Below are 5541 nucleotides of genomic sequence, written 5' to 3'. Positions count from 1 at the left end.
CTGTGATTATCTCAATAGACACCTAAAAAAAATCACTCCTAATCTGTGGACTGGAGCTCTCCCCAGTCTTCTCACTCTCTATATCACAAAGACTTTTTCACTCACCACTGCAGTTCTCAGGTTAGTCCCTCTGCCTCACCCTACCCTTGCTCTGCATCTCTGATTTCTGACCTGGACATGCCTATCGCCCCTCCCCCCCAATGAAAGTCTTTGCTGGAAGATGTTCCTGACTATTCTAAGAGCCTTAATTCATGTTGGTTCTGAGGGAAATCCAGGCAAGTTTAAACAGTGCCTGGCTTCTCTCTGCCAACTTTGACTAGAACCACAATTGACATCAATGCTTTAAGCAGAGTAAAGTTACTTTTCTTTTTCTCTTTTTTTAAAACTTTTCTTGCAAATTACATGTAGAGATATTTTCAATGTCCATTTTTGTTAAATTATCTCCATTCATCTCTTCCCTCCACTGTCGCCAAGACAGTAATAATTATGTTTATAATTTTCATCCTTCATTTTCAAAGAAGACCACTGCATCAGGGAGGTGATGCCATGACAAGCACACAAATTTGATTTTGAATGCGGTAAGTCTCCATTCTTATTTTCTCCTCCAGAGTCATCTGAATCCAGTGGTCAGATATAAATCAGGATGACTGGAGATGGCCCTGGATGCAGGACAATAAAGGTTAAGTGACTTGTCCAAGGTCACACAGAAAGAGTCAAGTGTCTCAGGCTGGAATCAAACTCCTGTCCTCTTGACTCCAAGGTCAGTTTTCTACCCACTACTCCACCTAGTTGCACTCCTCCCCCAAGACAATAAGCAATCTGATAAAGATTATATTCAAAATCATGTTAAACATATTTCTATATTAGTCATTCTATGAAAGAAGAATCAAAACAAATGGGGAAAACCTTAAGAAAAATAAATTAAAAAGTGTAATAAAATAGTATCCTTTGAATTCCATTCAAACTTCATAATTTGGAATTTTCCATCATAAGTCTTTTAGAACTGTTTTGGTTCATTGCTAAGAAGACCAAGTCTCTCATAGTTGATCACCCCACAATGCTGGTATTACTGTGTACCATGTTCTCCTGGTTTTGCTCACTTCATATTGCATCAGTTTAAGTAAATCTTTCTAGGCTTTTCAGAAATCTACCTGCCCATCACTTTTTATGGAACATTAGCATTTGGTTACATTAACATATCAGAACTTGCTCTACCATTCCCCAATTGATGAGCATCCCCTCAATTTGAAATTTTTTACCACCACAAAAAAGCTAGAATATATATTTTTTGTACTTGTGGGTCCTTTGTTTCATTTTTTTCTAAAATCTTTGTGATATAGACTTAGTAGTGGCATTGTTGGATCAAAGGATTTAATCAGTTTTATAGTACTTTGGGCATGATTTCAAATTACTCTCCAGAAAAATTTGATCCCAAATCCCACCAAAAATGCATTGGTGTGCCTGTTTTTCACATCCTCTCCAACATTCATCATTTCCATTTTCTGTGTTATTCAGTGAGATAGTTCTCAAGTAGTACATCAGAGTTTTTATTTATATTTTCTCTATTAAATAGTTATTTAGAATATTTTTTAAAATGACCAAAGATAGTTTTAATTTCTCCATCTGAAAACTACTTGTTTATATCCTTTAGTCATTTATCAAATTGTGAAGACTTGTATTCTTATAAATTTGACAGTTTTATATATATATATATATATATATATATATATATATATATATTTTAGAAATGAGCACTTTATCAGAAATACTGACTGTAAAAATTGTTCCCAATTTTCTGCTTTCCATCTAATTTTAGTTGCATTGGTTTTGTTTTTGCAAAAACTTTTCAATTTTATCAGTTTATGTATTATTTTCCAATTACATACAAAGATAGTTTTCAACATTTATCCTTTTGCAAATTTTTGAATTCCACATTTTTCCTAACACCCTCTCTTCCCTTCCCCCTCCCCATGGCAACAAATAATTTTGTTCAGGTTGTACATGTACAATCATTTTTAACATTTCCATATTAGGCTCTCCTCCCCACCTCTTGGCCTAGGATTGTCATCTTTTCCCTCTTGGCTTGACAATCTGGAGGACTCCCTCCAGCCTCTTAAAGCCGCCACCATGAATCAACTCTACATTGGTAATTTTATTGAAAGCATCACCCCAATAGACTTGGAGAAAGTGTTTGTGGATCTAGAGTGGCCAGTTCTTGGTCAAATTGGGCTATGCTTTCCTGGACTGTCCCAACAAAGACTGGACAATGAAAGCCATCAAAATTTTTTTTGGGGAAAGTGTAACTATAGGGGGAAAGACTGGAGACTGAACACTCTGTACCCCCAAAAAGCAAAGGAGCCCTAAAAATTAGATCTGAAATATCCCACCTCAACTTAGATGGGAGGTGTTGAACAACCTGCTGGCTCAGTACAGCACAGTAGAGAGCTGCCAATAAGCAAACACTGAGAGTGAGACTGCAGTGGTGAATGTTACTTATTCTGAGCAGGAACAGACCTGGTAAATGATCACTAAGTTGAAAGTCCACCAGCTGGAGAACTATTCACTAAAGTTCTCCTATATTCCAGAAGAGCAGATGGCTAAAGGTCCTGAGAATGGATGCTGGGGAGGCTTTAAATTTCTGAGGTCAACCCTGCCAGGACTCACCTGTGATGGCAGGTGCTTCTTCCAAACAACAGCCAATGGATATTCCCCTGAGGCTCCTGGTGCCCACCCAATATGTGGGCACCATCATTGGCAAGGAAAGAACCACCATCAATAAAATTACCAAACAGACCCAGTCTAAAATTGATGTTCACTGAAAGGAGAATTCTGGAGAAGCTGAAAAGGCCATCACCATCCACTTTACCCCAGAAGGATGCTCTTCTGCTTGCAAGATGATTCTCGAAATCATGCAGAAAGAAATAAAATATACCAAGACAGCTGATGAGGTCCCCCTGAAGATCCTGGCCCACAATAATTTTGAGGGGCACTGATTGACAAAGAAGGGAGAAACCTGAAAAAATGGAACAAGATACAGTGACCAAAATCACCATTTCTTCATTGCAGGATTTGACCCTTTACAACCCAGAGAGGACCATCAAAATTAAGGACTCTACTGAGAATTGCTGTAAAGCTGAGCAGGAGGTTATGAAGAAAATTTGTGATGCCAATGAGAATGATGTAGCAGCCATGAGTCTACAATCTCATTAGATCCCTGGCCTTAACGTGGCTGCTGTGGGCCTCTTCCCAGTCTCATCCAATGCTGTTCCCCCTCCTCCAAATAGTGTCTCAGGGGCTCTTCCCTATAGCTTCTTCATGCAGTCTCCAGAGCAAGAGATGGTACAGGTATTCATCCCTGCCCAAGCAGTGGGTTCCATCAGTGACAAGAAGGGGCAGCACATTAAACAGCTATCAGAGTTTGCCAGTGCTTACATCAAGGTTTCTCCCCCCAGAAACACCATCACTGGACCTTCAGAGGTTCTTATTTTTTCCACATATTGAGGATGGTGGGAGATGTCTGTTTTTATATGTCAAGTTTTGCCTTTGCAAATAGGACCCCAAAATTTTACCCATTAATTGGTGAAAATATTTCTGTCCTCACACTTCATTGAACTATATTCACTCATGGTAGTTACATCTTTCCTACAATGGGAAAATGGGAACTGTTGTATGTTGACTACAGCCCTAGGTATTTCAAGATTTCCCCAAAGGGAGAACCCATAATCCTAGGGAAGAGTATAATAATCATGCTTACCCTTTAGACTCAATAGAATAAAATAGAAAGGAAAAAGTTTTAATTAAAATGATCTACATTTACAAGAGTTCCCAGGAACTGATCTGAAGTAGATGATTCAAGGGAAAAATTAAAATAAATTTCCTTAACCCTTATTAGCATTTTATCCTATGAATCTCCCCACCTATCACATGGATTCACATATGTGGCAATGTGTCCATGTCAAGTGCCTTGCGACTATTCCCATCACTCTAAGGCTGAAGTCTGTTTTAACAATTGGATGTGAGAACCCAGAAGGAGGGACAATAGTTACCCTTGGCAAAGCTTCAGCTCCATTGAGGACCTGGTAATCACATAATGCTCCCCATTTCTGGCCCTTGTGGCTAGACTAAAATGGTATCAAGTCTCTCTCTTATGGGATCAGGGGAGCAGACAAAGATGTGGGGAATACTGGTTGGTCCAGAAAGCTTGTGGAAAATGAGGGGATGAGCAGTCCCTCTTCTTTCCTCTCTGAGGATGGGACTTTGACCTCTATTTAGCCTGAGTTCCATAAAAAAGTTGAATCCATTAAACTAGCAAGTGTTCTTCAACAATCAGCCTATCAGAAAGAGATGCTGCTGTATCTAATACCCTTGAGTACCAAAGTGTTAAGGAAAGATAAACTCACTTTCCCAGGTTTAACTAACAGCAGGTGACAGTTTTACTTAGTTTTACTTAGATGCAGTATTACATGGTGGAGGGAATCACCAGCTTAGGTATCATCTAATTAGATGATTGTTGCTGGTCACCAAGCCAGATGATGAACCTTGATGCTCTAGAAAATGTTGTCATGTGCTTTAGGAAAAGAGGAAGGTATTCCTTCCAAGCTTGCAACAAAACCTGAGATGTGGACAGAGTCAGGTGATGTTGTATATGATAGTAAAACTACCTCAAGGCATGAAGTTACCCCAGCAATTGTTTCCTCCCCCCATTTTTGGTTTCCTTTTTCCTTAATTTTTTTTGGCTTGTTAATATTTTACATGAAAAAGAAAAACAAAAAAAACCAAAAAGCAATAATCCAGCAATATGACTATGAGGTTTATACCCTGAAGAGATTATGAAAAAGGGTAAAAATATCACTTGTACAAAAATAATCATAGAAGCTCTGTTTGTGGTGGCAAAGAATTGGTAATTAAGTGACTGTCTTTCAGTTGGGGGATGGCTTAACAAACTGTGGTATATGTATGTGATGGAACACTGTTGTACTATTAGAAACCAAGAGGGATGGGAATTCAAAAAAACCTGGAAGGTTTTGCATGAATTGATGCTGAGTGAAATGAGCAGAACCAGAAGAACATTACACACACTAACAGGAGCATAGGGGTAATGGTCAACCATAATCCACTTGCTCATTCCATCATTGTAACAATCAGGCATAATGTTGGGGTATCCGCAATGGAGAATACCATCTATATCCAGAGAAAGAATTATGGAGCTTGAACAAAAACCAAAGACTATTACCTTTAATTTTAAAAAAAACTTTTATCTTATGTAATTTTTCTATCTCTTATACTTCATGTTTCTTCCTTAAGGATATGACTTCTCTCTTATCACATTCAATTTAGATCAATGCATGCCATGGAAACAATGTAAAGACTAACATACTGCTTTGTGTGTGGGGTGGGGCAAAGCAAGCAAGATTAGGGGGAAAATTGTAAAATTCAAAATAAATAAAATATTTTTTTTAAAAAATTGGCATAAGGAAGTTGTGAGACGATAGAATGAACTATCTGAGCATCTCACAGGGATTGAGTACACAAGCTAAAAAT

The 5541-nt window shown here is 38.2% G+C and overlaps 1 pseudogene; it reads left to right on the top strand.

The window, feature by feature from the left end:
- Positions 1-2127: 2127 nt before the first annotated feature.
- On the top strand, positions 2128-3501 carry LOC141522817 (insulin-like growth factor 2 mRNA-binding protein 1 pseudogene; annotated as a pseudogene).
- The last annotated feature ends 2040 nt before the right edge of the window (positions 3502-5541 follow it).

Source organism: Macrotis lagotis, chromosome 4 (assembly GCF_037893015.1).
Source record: "Macrotis lagotis isolate mMagLag1 chromosome 4, bilby.v1.9.chrom.fasta, whole genome shotgun sequence".
NCBI classification, from domain to species: Eukaryota; Metazoa; Chordata; class Mammalia; order Peramelemorphia; family Peramelidae; genus Macrotis; species Macrotis lagotis.
The sequence above is the reverse complement of the archived record's forward strand: the minus strand, read 5'-3'. Positions and strand labels throughout refer to the sequence as shown.